Here is a 21,392-nt window from a genome sequence, read left to right as displayed (position 1 = left end):
ACGTGCCTGAACACAACAAGCTGATAATAGCTGCTAGAGGTAGTTTCCCTAAAGATCTAACAGCCAAAACTGGAGAGGCAAACCCAGAGCTCTGCACCACATCAGTCCACCATGAAAATTGCTTCTACCATAGTACTGGCTACCCAGTTTGCACACTCATGACCTTTTTACCCTGATTGTGCCCCACAATCCCTCACAACTTTTGCTCTTTCACTTTGTCTATGCTTCCTTTTCCCTGCTAAACAGTTCTGGATGCCTGTATTAGCTACCCCAACACCTGCAAAGCTGTTGCTGCTACCCAATTTCCTGACACTGCAACTCAGCAATTACAGTCACAGTTACCCTTTCCCTGGTATCCTAGTCTCTACTACTCTTTTCTGCTACCCATAATTCATAACACCATGGTTCCAGCTACCTGATCCCTGACACCCCTCTCTCTGATACTCCATTCCCAAACAAAGGGTAGATTGGGCACAGACAGTCGACTTGGGTACTCCTCTTGCAGGCACATTGGTCCAAGTTATTCCTCAGGTATTTAACATGAGGGACTAACTGGTGGTGGAAAGAAAAGAGGTTACTCAGAGGTCACTAAAATCCAAGGACATCACTTATAACTTCTTGCTAGGAAAAGAAGGCTCTAAGGTGAAAGTTTATGAGAAAAGAAAATTTTACAAAGAATATTGATGAAGATGCAAAAGGTTTAGCTTAGTCTCTTCTACTAGTGGTCTGAATTATTTTTGACATATATATGTAACTACTTTGCATTTTAAAAATTATATGAAAATGCACATTTATGTGGCACTTATATTAATTTATGGAATAGTTGTATAAGATCACGTTAATGATATTCAAGATTTTATGCTCTATGATATGCTCAAGAGGCTGCCTTTGGAAATATAAATTGAGCTCTCTAACAACAAATGAAATCTCATTGTCAAATACTACAAGGAGATTATGGATGCTAGTACCAAAATGAAAGCTGTAACAATAAAACTGAATAAAGCTGCAAGATTAAAGGGAGGGAGTCAGTGGTAAGGGCAATTATAAAAGAGAAATTCTTCACCATGAAATCGTGGAAGGATAGAATGTGTTTGTTGAATTACTAGCTTTTAAAACCGTCTTAGAAAGCAAAACATTGGTTTTTATTATTGCTATTTGGAACCTCTTTAACGAATGGTTTAACAAAAAATTATCAAAACAACTTTGAAAATTCAATGATGTGAATTATCAGATTAACATTATACTCAAAGTTGCCTTCACATGCAGGCAGGCTGCATTCCTTTTCTATAAAATTAATGGACTCAACTTCCTTTTGAATGGTTGGACAGTCCATGACACTTGTTCCAAAATAAGAAAAGATACTGGAGAGAAGAAAAAAAAGAGGAAGGAGATTCAAGATTGCTGAAATTAGCATATTTCCCATTTAGACTTTAATGGGATTTTTCTACAAAGAATAAGATTTTCATCTTACCATAATAATGTCAAAATTGATATGCTATAGGATAGCTTCTAAATGTAATATTTATTGCTGTTGGATTACTTGAAGACAAATGTTTATAGAAAACTTTAAATTTCAGAAAAACTGTAATGTTCCAATAAACACGTAGAAGAAATATAATTTAAAAATTCGCTGCTCAAAGCAAACCCTGGCAGGAAAGTCTGAGAGATGCTTGTCTAGAAACAGGAAGTGGCACTGTGGCTCAAGTGGTCAGGGCTCTCCTTGATCTGAAGAAATTAGGGATATGTTGACACCCAGGTCCTGAGTTCAAACCTCATGACTGACAAGAAGAAATTTTAAAGAATTAAAGCATTAGGCCTGGGAAGGAGACTCAGTGGTAGAGTGTTTGTCTTGCATGCATGAGGTCCTGGGTTCAATTCCTCAGCACCACACAAGCAGAAAAAAGTGGAAATGGCACTATGGCTCAAGTGATAGAGCACTAGCCTTGAGCTGAACATATCAGGATCAGCACCCAGACCCAGAGTTCAGGCCCCCCTACCACCACCAACAAGAACAACAAATTAAAGCATCCAACAACCTGAAGATGTTGTCCAGAATAATGAATGGGGCATTATCTGTTTACATGACTTAGTGACTTAAAACCTAGTTTACCAGGGGAGGTGGTGGGCAATTTGTGTGTTTTCTAAAACCTGCAAAATTATTTTGTATTTTCCCAAGGAGGGAGAAAGGAGGGGATGGGGGGAGGAGGAGAGGTGTTTGGTGACTTTGCCTTTTGGTTCAGTGATTTTTCTGGGGACAAATTCAGAGAAATACTGCTTACAATCCTAGTTGCATGGGGAATGAAGAAGCCAGGCCCTGGAAGTGGTTTTGTCCTGTCCTTGGCCTGGTTCCAACAACCAATGGATAATCCAAGTCCACTTCAGGACCAAGATGCCTTGAAGACTACTGATCCACTGGACAGGCAGACCTAACCACAGCCAAAAAAGGCAAAAAAGGCAATGCCGAGGGCAGCATTGGAAATCTACACCAGGCAGAGATTTTTTTTATATTTTTTATTGTAAAATTACTGCACAAAGGGTTTACAGTTACATGAGTAGGGTAATGAGTTCATTTCCTATCGAGCATTGTTACCTCCTCCTTTGTTTTTCCCCTAGCCCTTCCCTCCCCACCTCCCCAACACCTCCCTCCTTGACCCCTGCCCGACACTGTAAATTCATTTTTGACACAGTGTCCTCTACATCTCATCATCACAATGGGTCAACCTGCATCCCCATTTAAGCATTCTGCTATATCCCTTACACTCCCCAAATTACAAAAATGTATATACAAAATGCAGAACACTTGATCAAATACAGTGAAAACAGGGATTATACCATGGGGGGGGATGGACCTACAAAAGAATCACATAGTACATTATATTAAAAACAAAAGCAAGAAAGAAAAAACCACTATGTCTCTGACTTGGGGTACATTTCGCTTAACATCATTTTATATGGTCATATGTACATAGCCTTTGATCTTCTCTGCTTGTCCTAGACATGTACTAGTCCTTGCAAACAAGGGAAACCATGGACCTATGTTTCTTTGGGCCTGGCTTACTTCACTTAATTTAATTTTTACCAAATCTTTCCATTTCCTAACAAATGGGGTAATGGCATTCTTTCTAATGGAGGCATAGAATTCCATTGTGTGTGTATATCTATATCTATATACATATATATAGATATATATCACATTTTCTTGATCCATTCATCTACTGAGGAGCATCAGAGTTGATTCCATATCATAGCTATGGTGACTAATTCTGCAATAAACATGGTTGCGCTGGCAGCTTTGGTATGACCTTGTTTGTGATCATTTGGGTAAATGCTCTAAAGTAAGATTGCTGGATCATAGGGGAGCTCTACACGGATTCTTTTGAACAACTTCCATACTGCTTTCCAAAGTGGTTAAACAAATTTACAATCCCACCAACAATGCAGTAGGGTTCCCTTTTAACCACATCTCCTCCAACATCTGTTGTTATTACATTTCTTGATTATTGCCATTCTAACTAGAGTGAGGTGCCATCTCAATGTTGTCTTGATTTGCATTTCTTTTATGGCCAGAAAAGTTGAGCATTTCTTTATGTGTCTAATGGCCATTTTTATTTCCTCTTCAGAGAAGTCTCTCTTTAAGTCTTTAGCCCACTTAGTTATTGAGCAGTTGTTTGTTTGAAGATTTATTGTTGGGGGATTTTTTTTTGAGTCCTAAGTATATTTTAGATATAAGACCTTGTGTCGAGAAGATCTTCTCCCAGTATGTGTGCTTTCTATTAATCTTGCTAGCTATGACCTTTGCCTTGCAGAAGATCTGATGTTTAATGCAATCCCATTTGTCCAAACTTCCTTTGATTTCTTTTGTTTCTGGCTCTCTATTAAGAAAATTTCTGTCTGTGCTAAAAAAAAAACCCTAGATTTATTCCTATTCCTTCATGTAATGTTTTCTTGGTGTCTTCTTTTATTTTGAGGTCTTTGATCCATTCAGAGTTGATTCTCATGCAGGGTGACATACAGAATCTAGCTTTAGTTTTCTACAGGTGTTTAACCAATTTTTCCCACACCATTTACTCAAAAGGCTGTCTGTCTTCCATTCTGTTTTTTTAGCTCCCTTGTGAAAGAGTAAGTGGCTATAGGTCAGTGGATTCATTTCTGAGTCTTCAGTCTTATTCCACTGGTCCTCAGGTCCATTCTTGTGTCAGTACCAAGCTGTTCTTTTACTATGGCTTTTTAGTAGAGTTTGAAATTTGGAACTGATATTGTTCCAGTACTGTTCTTTCTGTTAAGGATTGACAAACCTGCAGCCAGTATTATACTTAATGGTGAAAAGTTACAGCCATTTCTTATAAATACAGGAGTGAGATTAAAAATGTCTACTCTCTCCACTCCTCTTCAACTTAGTATTAGAATGCTAGGTGGGGCAGTAAGACAAGATGCAAACTGAAAGGGGATCCAAATAGAGAAAGATGAAGTAAAACTCTCCCTCTTTGCAGATGACATGATCTTGTATTTAAAGAACTCCATGACTCCACTCCCAAGTTACTTGAGCTGATCAGAAATTTTGGCAAACTAGCAGAATATAAAATTAACCCTCGGAAACCAATGACTTTCCTGTATTCCAATAACAATAAGAGTGTGTCTGAAATTAGGAAAGCAACCCCTTTTTAATAGCCGCACAAAAAAAATAAAATACCTACGAGTTAACTTAAGAGGTGAAGGACGTCTGTGATGGAAACTTTAAAAACCTTAAAAAGAAAAAGAAAGTAGAACTAAGGAAGTGGGAAACCTCCCATGCTCATGAATTGGGAGGATTAACATCATGAAAATGGCAATACTGCCAAAAGCTATATCCAAATTCAATGTGATACCTATCAATATCCCAATCTTACTCTTAAATGAAATAGAAGAAGCAATCCAAAAATTATTATGGAAGAATAAAAGACCCCGAATAGCACAGAGGGTTTTTTGTGATTCTTATTTTGTATTACCATTTTGATTCTACAAAGTCATCTATGGATTTTAACTTCCTTCCCTCCCTTTGGATAAAGCTCAAAATAACCCTGCCTCTAGCTCCCAAAACACTTATATCTTAGATCTGAAAAATTGTTCCTAGATAGTGAATTACTTAATTGTATTTTGAACGTATAAAACATGCATATAAAAATAGCACATTTTGATCTCATGATAAAAGAGCCTTTTCCCCTCTCAAATTTATTTCCTGAAAGGCAGTTTTAGAGAGAATCTGTTTTCAGTTTTAGATGAAAGGCTTATAGGAAACTGTGTTCATATTCTGGCTCCTCTTCCTGCACCTCAAAACCTAAAACACAAATTTTACAACCCATTTACAAGAAACAACACAAAAACCAAACACTGAGAATGCTCAGATGCAGAACGTTTTACAAAACCTAGAATATAACTTTGCTGTCTGAGGGAGAGGCTCTCTGAATAAATTAACAAACAAACCCAAAAGAGCAGCCAGGAGTATCAGACGTGAGTTTCCTGGCTACTACTCCATCGACCAGGAGCATGGAAGGGCTTCCTGAGCCTGCTGGAGAGTGCGTGGAGAAAAGTTTCCTTGCCAGCCTGAATACAAAAGTTGGCATCACCCCTCCTGGGCCTGTCTTTCTTGTCTTCTCCCCACAGTGGAGCAGAATTGTCCCCTGCTTCATGAAGGATAAATACTGTACAAGCTGGTCCACAGAGTGCCTTCTATTCAGTCTGCACTCCTTCCTAGGTGGGCGGTCTCTGCCCCACGGTGTGTGTGTGCTCCCAGGGGCTGATCCTCAGAGCCCAGGCCCACGGGGCAGGCAGGTGCTAGATGTGAGTCAGTGGCACTGTGTCATTCACACAGAAGCTACTGGGTTGCTGCCCTAGCCCAACAGGAGGTGTACCCTGATCTTCTCCCACAGTCCCAGGCGAGGTGCCCACAAGGGCCCCATTTGTACAGACTGCCACTAGGATCCTACTTCACCAGAGGGATCAGCATGCCAGATGAAGTAGCTGCCACCTGAATTACTACTTATTTTATGGAGCAGTTTTAAACAAAGTGATACATATTACTGTATGATATATAATGCTATATCCTTGAGTCTATAGTCCAAAATCATTGAACTTGATACTAACAAAAATGGATTTTATTGTTTGTATTTATAAGGCTATAATGGCAAACTGAAATAAAAGTACAACAAAATCTTATCCAAAACACATGATTAAATATCAGAATTTGAAAAAAAATTGTATGTAAGTAGTGCAAACGAAGTTATACTAGAATAGTAAAACACACACAAAATATTTATTAGTTACATTCAAAAGTAAAATAAGTAATTACAGAAAGAATTACTACTAGAGGGCTGGGAAAGTGGCTCAGCGGTAGAGTGCATGCCTTGCAAGCATGAGGACTTGGGTTCGATTCCTCAGCACCACATAAACAGAAAAAGCCGGAAGTGGCGCTGTGGCTCCAGTGGTAGAGCGCTAGACTTGAGCTGAAGAGCTGAGGGACAGCGCCCAGACCCAGAGTTCAGGCCCCATGACCGGCAAAAAAAAAAAAAAAAAAAAAAAAGAATTACTACTAGATAAAAAATATTACAATAGTTTAACAGGTTGAAATGATATAGGTTAAATATTTGGTTTTTATAAAAGTTATTTAAATCTCCCAGTTCTGTTTATCTCAGTGAAGGAAAATGTTAGAACGTAGAAATTATATGTGGCACCTCTTGCTTCCAGTACCACAAAGGGGAGTGGCACTTCCTAATGGGAGTCCTGGGATGACACCCACACCCAGCGCATGTAGACCCATCAGAGGTCCCTGTGGTGACCCTGAGGGGGCCCAGGACATCACATTGCTGCTGCAGCAGGTGCAGTACTTGTTGTGGTGGGCTGCGGCCAACAAGGCTCCATCAGTGACCAGATCAAGCAAACCAGCCTCAGGGGCCAAAGCCAGGATGGAAGGCAAGGCAGACCCCAAGTCCTGCCTTCCATCTGTGTGGACTACACAGCCAAGGCTAGACCCATTTCCCTGCTTTGGAGCACAACAAGGGTAGGGAGTGAGCCTCCAAACGGAGCATCCCCGGAATGTCACCCAGATCTGGGCCCATGCAGACCAAAAGGACAAAGGAGGAGGCTACACAGCAAAGCCAAAGGACTTCAGGCCCCTGGTGCTGCAGCTGGTGCATTGAAAGTCCAGACTCCTCTGGCACTGATGGGCATATGCAGGGATGAGCCCATACCCGAGTTCACAGGGACCAGAAAATGGAAGTCTGTGGGGATGCTAAAGGGGCTCCAGGGTGCTGAGCTGTGCAGCTGTCACAAGCCTTCTGGCAGAGGGGCCAGCACAAACTCCAGTCTCCAGACCACCTTAAAGACTGATGAGGTGAGAGCAGGGGTTATACCGTGGAGGAGCGACATACAAAGCAACAAAGAAATCATCTTATAAATATGTTAGAAATAATCGAGTGAAAGAAAAACATTTGAATACCCCCTGCTCTCTCTGTATTTGCTGTTGGTATAATTTGTGGAGGGGAAGGGCAAAAACAAATAGTTTAAATAGGGATACAGGTGGACTCATTGCAACAAGGAGATGTACAAGTCGTTATGTCGAAAAATAAACTTTACAACTTTGGTGGTGGGGGGAGGAGGATGGGAAAGGGCTTGATAAGAAATGTACTCATTGGGGCTGGGAAGGTGGCCCAGTGGTAGAGTGCTTGCCTTGCATGCATGAGGCCCTGGGTTCGATTCCTCAGCACCACATAAGCAAAAAGCCGGAAGTGGCACTGTGGCTCAAGTGGTAGAGCGCTAGCCTTGAGCTGAAGAACTGAGGAACAGCGCCCAAGCCCAGAGTTCAGGCCTCACAACCGGACCCCCCCAAAAAAAAGAAATGTACTCATTGCCCTTGTAATTGTAACCCCTCTGTATGGTGTTTTCACAATAAATAAATGACTGATAAATGACTGGGCTGCCTGGCCTCAAAGGGGTGGACTGCCCGCCCAGCCTTCCTTCTCCCGTGGACTGTACAGTGTACAAACATGGTGTCCCCACACCCCACACCCATGAGGGCAGGCAGTGACCTCAGAACGGTGTCTCCCTGGGATGGCACTCTCACCTAAGACCACTGCAGACCAGTACCAGCACAGCTGGAGGAAGAGAAGGCAGCAGTGGATTCAACTCCAGCCCCATGGCTGCCAGATCCTGAGTGAAATGGAGCAACTGAGACTGGGAAGGGAGGTGGGAAGGATGGGCGGGGCTCATCTGGCAATGCTGGGGAGCATGCACACACATCCCCTCACTGTACATCCACCAGAAGGAAGGGGACCCCACTTCTCAACGGGTGACCTGAGGAGGCACCCACACCCACAGGGACTACAGAAATTGAGGTTCATGTGGTGACTTCGAATGGGTTCCAGGGTACAGCCTTGCTGCTGCACTGAACAACTAGCAAAAAGAAAAAGAAAAAGAAAAACATCCACTAAAACTTCTCATCCATGATAATGTATTATACTTTAAAAACAGTTTTAATTCCCTCTTGTCGTATATTTTTGCATGGAGCCCTCTGAATTAACCAAAAATCTCCACGATTTCCTCATGCACAGTAATACTAATAAATATAGCTTCTATTCTTTTTTTAATTAAGGGAGGTTGCATATAGTTCCTTCCCATGTTTAATTCATGAAAAAGAAATCCTGAATATATCTGTCAACACCAAACAGGATTTCTTCTGAACTCCTCACTGAAGAAAGAAAATAAAATGACCGAACAACAGGTATCACCCATATTGTCACCGTGCTAGCTTTCTCACTGATTAAAAATAATCCTGCCATGCACATGCAGATCACTTATGCAAAATTTTTTCCAACAATTCTTGTTGTTATATTACATTTATCTTTCTCCTTCTGTCTCCTCTCCTGCTTCTTTTCCCCAGGGTCCTGTTTCCCTCTTACATCCCTTTTCCCTTCAACTTTCTCCCTGTCCCCTCCTCTTCTTCCTCCTGCTATGCCTTTCCTCCTCTCTTACACCTTTCTCCTCCTTTCCTTTCCTCTTTCTCCTACACTTTCACTTTCTTCTACCTCTTCTTTATGGTCCTGGGAGTTGGACTCAGTGCCTTGTGCTCACTATGCAGATGCTCTGCTGCTCACTACAGGCCTCCAGTCTAGACTTCATCTCAATGACCATCTATTTCTGATTTGTTTTTAAATAGCAAAACTAACAAAGACTTTTGATTCAGGATTTAATTCATTGTACATATCCTGTGCCATAAATATGTGCTACTTCATACATTGTGGCTAATAGGTTTTGATTATGTCTTGGGGTTCAGATAAACTCATCAGAAACAATGTGTTTGAAGGCAATCTAATGTGATCCTGTGTTACTCCCAAATTAATGAACTGGTTACTTTGTATCTTGCACAAGTACTTCTATATTGTTCCCAGATTAATGAACTGTCACTTTGTGGTAACACCCACAGTAACACTAATCCAAGGATTGCTGGGGATCATAAGATTAAGTCCAGACAGGAAAATCCATGTGATATGTATCTCAAATTAACTGCTAAAAAGCCAGAAGAAGACTTGTGGCTAAGTGGTTTAGTGCCATCCTTGCACTGAATAAGATGATGACAGAACCCAGGCCTGAGTTGAAGACCTGTGGTGGGTGCACGCACACTCGCACATGCACGCATGCACACGCGCACACGCGCACACACGCGCACATACACACACACACACACACACACACACACACACACACACACACACACACACACACACACACACACACACACACAGTTTCCCAACTAGAGCAAGTAGAATATCTGTTTTTCTGGTAAGATGTCTGAGCTTCTGTCCCATGTGTTTGTATATTTTTGAAAGCTGTATCTTCAACTTACCTAATTTTAATAAATGACACCTTGTTCACTATTATTTACGTTTGAAAATATTTTAAGACACATTTTCATGTAGAAAATTGAGTTTGTTCCCCAAATTGTGATTGTCTTGGTTTGTAAGAATGAAAGAATTGTGCCTTTAATTCATTAGTTCATAAATTAGAAAAGTAACCACAACTCTAGAACCAATTGCCTTTGAATTCTAAAAGCCACACAAATATATTAGTTTTTATTTATCCTATCTTTGATTCAACTCATCTTTCTCAAAATAGTTTTTAGTTTTACTTAAATATCCTGCCATTTTTCTAACCCGAACCCTAACTGGAACATTCAGGCTAACCCTCACACTAATCATACCCTAATCCTTCTATTATGAACAGTTTCCTATTTCACATTCATCCTAATTGTAACTTGACTTGTTTTTCAAAAATTTACTTTCAATTAGACCCTAAATTTTCCATTTCCCTAATGCTAACATTAAGCCCATCTAGAACGGAAACCTAACTTTCACCCTAATGATAGTCCAATTCTAATGTTTAAGAAAAATATTCTAGTTTTTATTCATTCTAGTGAATGCTCCAGTTTGCACTATGGAAATGAATTTCAATTTGCCCTAATTCCCACAAATTTCCTGACTCTACATCTGAAGTTATATTGTTCCCTAACATGAACCATTATGTGTCCTCAAATTCTCACATCAGGAAAAATATGGTAGTTTACCTTGATCTTACCTTTTCATGAACCACTGTACCCTAAAACAGTTTCAGATTTACTCATCATCTAGTCCATTACTTAACGCTAACTCTCAACTGAAACCTGGCTGGAAAACTCTCATTAATCATTACAAGAATGATCACTGAGAAATAAATATAATGATAATGCTCTAGTTACTATTCAATCTCACATTTTTTGCGTCCACTTTTTAGTGAAAACTCAATTTCATACTAAAAATATTCCTATTCATAACACTAATCATAATCAGAAGAAAATACTGACCCTAATCTTAATATAAATTATATGTCAACACTAACACAAGTAAACTAATTTTCACTCATCCTGACTTGATTCAAATAAGGCTTCCAAACATAGGTTACAATTTTTTCCCAATACCTTAGTCATTTTCTAACCCTAAACTTAACTTAACTGGAACATTGAGTATAACCATAAGCTGATTGTAAGTAGATTCTAATATAGCAATACTCTAGTTCACATTCATTCTAACTCTTACCAGGCTTATTCTAAAATTTACCTTCAATTTGAGCCTCATTTTTTTCTCCTTCACTCTAACCCTAGTCATGGCTGTAATCCTAACCATAAACTTGACCCTAATGGTATCCCAATTATATAATTTATGAAAATCCCTCATTTTGTGTCATCCTAACTGAAATTGACTTGTAATTCTTGAAATAAATTGCAGGTTTTCCTAAACCCTACAGATTTTTTCACTCTTAACTCTGAATCTATCTTGTTCTATAACAGGAATCATAATACCCATTTGATCTCAAATCCTGATATTATGAAATAAAATGTATTTCCATTATTGTAACATTTCCTGAATTCATAGAACCTAAAATAAGTTCAGATTTATTTAACATTTAACCCATTCCTTTTTTTTTCTTTTTGTTGGTCGTGGGGCTTGATTTCTGGGCCTGGGCATGATCCCTGAGCTCTAGGCATGGGCACGATCCCTGAGTTCTTTAGCTCAAGGTGTGCACTTTACCACTTGAGCCACAGCACAACTTTCAGGTTTTCTGGTGGTTAATTGGAGATAAGAGTCTCACAGACGCTCCTGCCAGGACTGGCTTTGAACTGCAATCCTCAGAAATCACCTTCCAGGAATGGGAGTCCAGGGAAACCATAACCAATCAACTAAGTGACTTGAGAATAAACACTGAACACAAATTAAGGAAGTAAAGAAGTTCATACAAGATCTATAACAAACCCCCAACAAAGCCAAACAATTAGAAGGAAAAGAAATGAAAAACAAAGTAGAAAGTCTTGATAGTAGGTTAGACCATGCAGAAGATCGAATCCCAGGGATTGAAGACAGCCTAGATATTATAGAGAAAGAACATTCAACCATCCAAGACAAATCCAAGAAATATGGTAGATCTATTCAACATTTTGAAGACACCATCAGAAGGCGTAATCTGAGGATAATAGTTGTAGAGGAGCACCTAGAGACAGAAGTTAATGGTCTAGGAAATTTGTTTAATAGGATCTTAGCAGAGAACTTCCCAAACATGCAAAAAGATAGGCCTATTCAGACACAAGAAGCTTTTAGTACTCCAAATAGACCAGACCAAAACAGGACATCCCACCATCATGTTGTATTCTGCACAGGATGAATTCAGACCAAGGTAAAGATCCTTAAAGTTGTCAAGGAGAAAAGATCAATCACGTATAAAGGGAAACTAATTAGAATCACCTCAGATTTCTCAGCAGAGACAATCAAAGCAAGAAGAGCCTGGAATGATGTATGCCATGCCCTAAGGACAAACAACTATCAAGCAAGAATACTGTATCCAGCTAAACTCTCCTTCATAACCTCAGGTCAAATAAAAACCTTCCATAGCAAAGAAAAATTGAAACAATACATCTCCACCAAACCAGCCCTATAAAAGATTTTTAAACATGTCCTATACATAGAAGACCACAATAAAGGCCAAGAAACCTCAACCAAACTGAAAATCCAAGAACCATAGGAAGAACCTAGTTGCCACAGCCCCCAAGAAGGTGGATAAAATGGCAGGAACTCCCAAATACCTCTCAGTCCTATCTCTCAACATTAACAGACTTAAGTCTCCAATTAAGTAACATAGACTGTCTAGTTGGATTAAAAAGCAAGATCCTTATATCTGCTGCCTTCAGAAGTCACACCTTGCCCTTAAAAACAAACACATTTTCAATGTGAAAGGCTGGAACAAAATCTACCAAGCAAACGGCCCTCATAAACAGGCAGGAGTTGCAATACTAATATCAGATAAAATAGACTTCAAATTAAAATTAGTGAGAAGAGATAAAGAAGGTCGCTACATACTAATTAAGGGATTGCTCCTTCAGGAGGATATTACAATTATAAATCTCCATACACCAAACAACAGAGCACACAAATTTATCCAAGAAACACTACTTTAACTCAAATCCCACATAGATCCAAAGACATTAATTGTTGGGGACTTTAACACACCACTCATTCCACTAGATAGATCAACTCGGCAAAAACTCAATAGAGAAACCGCAGATCTGAACAACTGCATAGATCAACCAGATTTAACAGACATCTACTGAATATTTCACCCAGCAGCATCAGAATACACCTGGTTTACATGGGACTCAGTGTCAGGTTAGCCTAGACCACTTGGCTAACTTCCCCATGTACCATGCATTTTGTATGCAGTGTGATGTCAGTGTACCACATTTTCAGGGTGTGAAAAGTCTGACATTCTTAATGCATATTTGTAATGTAGTGCAGCAGAAACTAGGAAAATATTGCTTGGCATTCTGTTTTGGTTTGAGAATAAGACTTACAAAGCTAAGCATTGTGGTGCATGCCTATAATCTCAACACTCAAGAAACTGAAACAAGAAGATCACATGGAATATACAGAGACTCTGTGTTCAAACAAAAGGAGGGTAGACAATAATGGAAAGGGTAACACTGATCAACATGCATTGTCCACATGAAATAAAATGAAAATCTCTTTAAAACTATTTAAAGAGATAGTATTTATTATTTATTTTACAATTATTATTTATTTTATTATTTGCTTATTTGTTACAAATAAACTGCTGATAGCTCACACTTGCAATCCAAGATAGTCAGGAAGCTGAGACATGATGATCCCAGTTGACTTTTGGGGGATGGTAACTTGAGGTAAGACTCTCATGGACTTTCTGGCCCAGGTGGTTTGAATCTTGACACTCAGATCTCAGACTTCTAAGTAATTAAGGTTACAGGGATGAACATCCAGCTCCAGGCTTCCAAGTGACTATTATCTCCAAATAACCACAAAAATGCCAAATGTGGCTCAAGTGATTGAACTCCAGCCTTCAGCGAAAAAAATCTCAAGGGACAGTACCCAGGCCTCAAGTTCAATTCCCATGAACAACAACAACAAAAACAAAGAATCATCAATAGAATATGTAATCACTGTTGTTGTTGGTACCCTGTGCTTACATGGTAAATATCAGTAATTGTTCAATGATCTCTTTGTGCATCAAACTATTAAAATCATCTTTGCCATACATCCTGACTCCACATGAGGCAAAAACATCTAACAAAGATGAAATAAAGATCCTGTGATCATTACTCAGACCAGTTCTCCCCACATTCTGGTGGCTGTTGGTGACTGTGGGAAGAGGCTTTTTTTCTGAACAGACAATGTCCACAGATGCACAGTGAGGTCCCTCAAAAGCTAGCAGAAGGGATGCACCTATGCCCATCCTCAGTCACTGTAAACATGGTGGGACTCATTTTCTGAGAAACTTTCACACTACTGCTGTGTGTAGAATACAGTCGTCAAACTGGAAATGAGTTAATATTGATACTAGAGCTAACTCTCAGCATCTATTATTGCATCCCAGAAGGAGGTGATGCACAGAGATATGTGCATGTGTGTGTAAGTACACACCTTGTGTGAACAGCAGTATTGGGATTTAAACTAAAAGTCTCACACTCTCACTCAGCTTTTTCACTCAAGTATAGCACTTGGCGCTATACTTCTTAAGCCAAAGTTTCACTGAGTTTTTTTGTTAGTTAACTGGAAATATGAGTCTCAGGACTTTTCTGTCCAGATTTTTCTGCAAACCCTAGATCTGAGCCTTTTGAGTATCTAGAATTATAGGTGTGAGACACTTGTTGCCAGCTCCAACTACTATCCAAGGAGACACATGGCTTTATTGATACAGCTGGTTGGCCTTGGTTTATGATTAGTGGAGATTGGAGTTGGAACTCCAGCCTTTCCTAGGGCCTGAATAGGTAATTCTAGGCATCTTGTCACCATGCATCAGACAGAATTGCCTTTAGCCTACTTGTCACAGAATTGAGAGGAAACTGCCAAGTCTCCTGGAATTCAGGGCCATTGCAAGGGATATCTGTTGGTTCTGAGTAACCAGGGCTGCCATTTCCATAGCCTTTCAGTCCTCCAGATTTGCCTGCTAGATCACTGTGCTTCCTATGCTTCCAGCACCTTTCACTCACAAGGACTAGGGCAGGCCCAGGACTCTGCTTTGAGGTGCCATGTTTGTTTATTGGGCGAAGAATATGAATGTAAGAATCAGCAAACTCACTCAATCCAGGGCATAGAAAGCTGTTCACAGGCTTTCAGGATTTCAGCTTGACCATTCTGGGGTTGACTCCCACTGCCCCTACCTTGAAGCATCCTCTTCAGAACCTAGATCAAGAGGGTCCATAAGGGGCCTGCATTGCATCTCAACACTGCCTAGCTGCTTTCCTGCTAAGCTGCTCCTCCTGCACTCCTCCTGCTATGTGTGATGAAGGGGGCCAGAAAATCTATACCAAAATAATCCTGCTATAGCATGTGGGGTCAAAGTTCATAGGGCATAGAAACATTTTCCTGGGTTTTCATACTCAGGAAAATGAATGATTATTCTCTTTTTTGATTGGTTTTGTTTTTCATTATTTCTGGATGCTGTATATGTAAACACAGACTGGTTCAAATGTGCTCTTTGAACAATGTCTTAATTTGATAAGCAGACATCTCACAATAAGTCAAATACCCAATAGCCCCATTTGTCAAAGGTCTTCTCTTCTCCAACACCTTCAGGAAGATGCAAGAAAGAAAAGAAAATATTTTTGTAACCCTTCTCTTTGATCCATGGGTGAACACAAAGTGTGGATCCAAAGTGTGGATCAAAGTGTGGTAAAGCAACAGTCTTGACCAAAAAAGCTCAGGGATAGCACCTAGACCCTGAGTTCAAGCCCTTGGAACAAAACAAAAGCACAAGAAAACAATCCACAATATGTATGGGATATATGGATATACCTGTATTATACCATAACTATGCTGTAAAAATAAACCTATTAGAAAATTTAAATTTGTTTTCTTTTGTAGCTCAGTACCCAAAGCTCAGGCCTATAATATTACTTACTCAAGAGACACTTCTCATCAACTCACCAGGAAAAAGCTGGGAGTGAAAGTGTTGCTCAAGGGGCAGAGTGCCCGCCACAAAACTAAAAGATAAAACAAAAAGCTTGAGCTCTGTATTTAAACAGAATACTGGACCAAAATATTTCTTTTGTGTCCCTGTCTAGCTTCTATCTTTCTAGAGTGAACTGAATCAATACTGTTCCATTTTTACCAGAGAAAAAATTGGATCTGAAAATGGTGCTGGGAAAACTAGATATTCACCTTCAGAAGATTGAAACTCAGTTGCTATCTCTTACACCATACCACCTACACACACACACACACACACACACACACACACACACACACACACACACACACACACACACACACACACACACACATTAATTCAATTTAATCAAAAGATCAGTGCTAGAGAACCTGCTATTGATTACATGTAACACTCAGATTAGCCCCTTCCAAGTCAAATCTCTGGGGCTAGGGAGTGAACTCCAGGCCAGACACACACTAGGCAATGCTCTAACATTTGAACTGTGCCTCTATCCCTTTTTTATTTAATATTTTTGAGAGGGTCTTACTACCTTGCTTCAAAGTGCCACTGAATGTATATCCTTGCACTGTTCCCCAAAAGCCCAAATTACAGCCTCTGCCAACATTTCCAGTTTTTCTCATTTTTCTTCCTATCTTCCACACACATAATCTCACTTCAGAAGATACTTTTCTCAGGTATTTGTTCTGATGAAAAACTGACTACTTGCCTGGTGCTAGTGGCTCACGCCTGTAATTCTAGCTACTCAGGAGGCTGAGATCTAAGGATCACAGTTCAAAGCCAGCCCAGCAGAAAAGTCAGTGAGACACGTATCTCAAATTAACCACTAGAATACCGGAAGTGGTGCTATGGCTCAAGCAGTAGAATGTTCGTCTTGAGCTGAAGAGCACAGGGATAGTGCCCAAGTCCAGAGTTCAAGCCCCACGACTTACGAAAAACAAACAAAAAACCTGACTACATGCAACCCAATTAATATGCAGCAATCCCTTGTATTTGATGCACTGACATTTTATAATCTAAAAAGAAAACAAAAAAAATCCACTTAAAGTTCTATGAGGGCAGAGTGAGAAAGGTGAGGGGCCCTGGGATTAGACATGTGGGACTCCTGACCTAAGTGGCAGAGTAAGCACCTTTCCCACATCAGGACCTTCATGACACCAAATCTGCACCTTTGTCCTCTGTCAGTGTCCACAATGACTACCCCACTCATATCTGCCACCATTTTCAACTTGAGAGAAGCTTTATGCAAGTTTTGGTTGCCAAGATGCTCAATGACAGAGCTCCCAGAGAAGGGGCTGCTTGCTGGACAGGAAGGCAGTGGTCTCTCCTGCTGCTGAGGTGTTTCCCTTGGAGGCACTTGGCCTACACCCTGCCCAGCACCAAGTTCCACCAGAGCTAGGTCATCAGCAACCTGAAGGGTGAGCCAGTCCCAGTCTTGTACTCTAGGGACAGCAGCTTCAGAGACTGCTCTTTCTCACAGGTGCTGAGCAGCTGCTGCCCAATCAGAAGCAGACCAAAAGGGGCAGGTCAATTCCAGTCGCTATAAGAACTAGCTATTCCTCCAATTTGAAGAAAACACCTATAAATATAGAGACAAGTGTCACTTCATGCACAGCATCCACAAGCTCCACAGCCTAGCCTGCCATCCCAAGTGCAAGATCTAGTACCTTCCATGTCACCAACCTTTGCCTCTATGAGCCCTGCTGCCACTTCATCCACAAAGCCAAGGAACACAGAGCCCTGGCCAGGACCTTTCTGCAGACCTTCCCTATCTCCAGCATAGCTTTAGCTTTGCTGGATTTTCCAGTGCCAATGAGACTGCTGCCACCACGAGGCTGCTAGATAGCCCCACGTCGATCATCCCAACACCCATCCTGATTGCCGATGACCTCCTGGGTTCACCCAACCTTCCTGATGGCACCAATAACCCCTTCACCTTCTAGAGTCAGGTATTTGTTCTTTACCTCTTTCATGGGGCTGCCTTTCATGTCTACCCCACCACCTTCCTATTCTGATCCATGTCTGAGTTCTCTCACATGTTTGATTCTCATGCCACCCCTCAGAATTCTCTCTTGGGTCAAGGCTACCTGTGCAGTACAGCAGGAGCCATGCTGGGTCAGATTCACCCATCTTGGACAATTCAGGAGACCTGCCCATTTTCAGCAAACTTTCCATCTCATATGACTAAAGCACCAGGGTAAGGAGGGACACCCCCAATCCATTCCTTCTACTCCCCTTCCTCCTGCACCACATCCTAGATCCAATTAATCACCAAAAAACCTGGAAGTGACCTGTATTTCAAGTGGTACAGTACTAGCTTCATGCTAAATGAAGCTCAAGGATAGCTCCTATCCTGAATTCAAGCACCAAGACCACCACAGAACATCAACAATAAAAAGATGAGTGATTTGGAAATGGAAAAAGGCCTTTAAATTCAAGTAGATCCACTGAAATGGAAAAAATAACCCTGTCCTATGACTAAAGGACTCAATATTGTACTTTATTTTACTTTTTATCAGTTGTGGAGCTTTAGTCATGGCCTGGGCAACGTCCCAGAACTTTTTTGCTCAAGACTAGCACTCTACTTCTTTAAGCAACAGCTACATATCTGGTTTTGGGGGTGGTTAATTAGAGTAAGAATATCACAGACTTTCTTGCTCAGGCTGGCTTTGAATTGTGATCCTCAGATCTCAGCCTCCTAGAAGCTAGGATAACAAATGTGAGTCATCAGTGCCCAGCTAGGACTTAATATTTCTAAAAGAGGGCTGGGAAGTTGGCTCAGTGGTAGAGCGCTTGCATTGCATGCCTGAGGCCCTGGGTTCAATTCCTCAGCACCACATAAGCAAAAAGAAAAAAGCCAGAAGTGGCGCTATGGCTCAAGTGGTAGAGCGCTAGCCTTGAGCTGAAGAGCTGAGGGACAGTGCCCAGGCCCAGAGTTCAGGCCCCACAACTGGACCCAAAAAGATAAAATATTTCTAAAAGAGCAGTACTTTTCAAATTGCCTTTGCATTCAAAATACCCCTTACAAGATTGTGACCTGGGTTTAAATTAATTGCAAATTCATTCTAAAATGTGTAAGAGACTATAAGAAATCCTAAACAAACTAATTGGATACTGCAAAAACAAGAGGAAGTTAAGTAGGGGAGGATGACTCACATCTGTGATTTTCGCTACACAGAAAGAAGAGATCTGAGGACGGTAATTCAAAACCCACCTGAGGAAGAAAAACCTTTCCAAAAATTATTTCCAAAAAAACAACAACAAATATCCCAAATTGGAGCTATGGACAAGAGAAAAAACTGTTCAAGGACAGTATTAACATGTACTTTTCCTTTTTCCTGTATATGTTTTTCTTTAGTTTAAAATTGCCATTGCCCAAATTTTGTTTCTCTGATATATTTATCTTTCATGCCACCTTGGAATTTGAACTCAGGACCTTGCTCTCTTGCTTATTTTTTGTTCAACACTTGTACATAGAACTTTAGCTACACCTCTAGTTCCTGACTTTTACTGATTCATTGAATAAGGGTCTTTAAGATTTGTCTGCAGGTGCTGCTTTGAACCTCCATCTTTAGAATATGCCACTTTAGAAGCTACAATTAGTGAGATGGTCCATGACACCTGGCAAGTCATTTTCCATTTATGCAAGTCTTCTTTCTCCTATTTATGATGTATTTTATGTCAGTGTTCATATTTCTTATGTATCTTTTTTCCAAATTTTTTATTGTGATTGATTACATAATTTCATAAATTTCAAAGTATTTTGGGATAGTGATGCTTAGTTAAAGTCACAAACACATTCTAACACTCATGGGACAAATTGCCTATCATGGTCCATGAAGTTTATGATTTCTATGGGCTTTGACTATACAGTTATTTCTTCCATATTGAGTGATATTGCATAGTGTCAGCTGTTTTCTCTTTCCCACTCATTTCCTCCCTCCCATCGCTGCCTTTAAGTTGCTTGGTTTGTTTTGATCAATGTCCGGTGCAGCCGATGGGTCCCACTGTTGTATGTTTTCCCGTTTCCCTCTAGTTCTGTGTCCTCCTCCTAGTTTCCCTCCGATGTGCACATATATACCATATGTGGTCAGCGGCATGGGGTCATTTAGTAATCATTGGACTAGATGAGTGGGGGTCTTTTGTTTCTCGAGTCTTGTTTACTGTGTATGTTCTGGATTTAACATCCACTTATCAGGGAGACCATGTGCCATTTGTCTCTTTCCTCTTGGCTTACCTCACTCAACATGATTTCTTCTAGTTCTATCCATTTCCCTGTGAATGCCATTATTTTATTCTTTCTAATGGCAGCATAATATTCCATTGGATATAAATACAATTTTTTGATCCATTCATCTGTAGTGAGAGCATCTGGGTTTTTTCCATATCCTGGCTATTGTGAACAGTGCTGCAATAAACATGGAGGTGCATATGTCCTTGTATCCTGGTTCCTGTTGTTCAGGATAGATGCCTAAGAGTGGTTAGTGCATGGTGACAGGCTGGAGTCCACTTTTAGTTTTCTGCATGTGGCCGCCCAGTTTTCCCAGCACCAGTAGTTGAAGAGGCTGTGCTTCTTCCACTGTATGTGTTTGGCTCCTTTGTCATTTTCAGCTGATTATAGGCATGTAGTTTTGTTTCTGGATCTTCTATTCTATTCCCTTGGTCTTTGGGGGTCTGTTTCTTTTATGGGGGGGTCTGGTCATGGGGCCTGAACTCTGGGCCTGGGTGCTGTCCCTCAGCTCTTCAGCTCAAGGCTAGTGCTCTACCACTTGAGCCATAGCACCACTTCCGGCTTTTTTCTTTTTGCTTATGTGGTGCTGAGGAATCGAACTCAGGGTCTCAGGCATGCAAAGCAAGTGCTCTACCACTGAGCCACCTTCCCAGCCCCTCAGGGGTCTGTTTTTGTGCCAGTACCATGCTGTCTTTGTCATTATGGATCTATAATAGAGTTTGAAGTCAGGCATCGAGATCCCTCCCATGTTTTCTTTTTTGCCTAGAATTATTTTGGCTATTCTAGTTCTTTTGATGTCCATATGAATTTTTGGACTGTTTTCTTTCTGTATTTCAGCAATGTACATCATTGGGATTTTAATAGGAATTGCATTAAATTTGTATATTAATTTTGGCATTTTCACTACATTGTCTGCCTATCCAAGAACAGGGAAGGTCTTTCCACTTTCTGGTGTCCTCTATAATTTCTTTCTTTAAGTTTTTATAGTTTTAATTAAACAGTTCTTTTGCATCTTTGGTTAGGCTAATTCCTAAATATTTTATTTGGGGGGGGGGTATTGTGAATGAGGCCGTTTCCTTGATTTCCTTTCCTGCTTGTACATTGTTTGTGTACAGGAAGGCAACTGATT

The 21,392-nt window shown here is 40.5% G+C and overlaps 1 pseudogene; it reads left to right on the top strand.

The window, feature by feature from the left end:
• Positions 1–17,225: 17,225 nt before the first annotated feature.
• Positions 17,226–18,220, top strand: LOC138823576 (mRNA decay activator protein ZFP36L1-like; annotated as a pseudogene).
• Positions 18,221–21,392: the final 3,172 nt, after the last annotated feature.

This window comes from Dipodomys merriami, unplaced genomic scaffold (assembly GCF_024711535.1).
Source record: "Dipodomys merriami isolate MVZ:Mamm:240054 unplaced genomic scaffold, mDipMer1.0.p SCAF_1208, whole genome shotgun sequence".
NCBI classification, from domain to species: domain Eukaryota; kingdom Metazoa; phylum Chordata; class Mammalia; order Rodentia; family Heteromyidae; genus Dipodomys; species Dipodomys merriami.
This window is presented reverse-complemented; position numbering and strand designations above follow the sequence as displayed.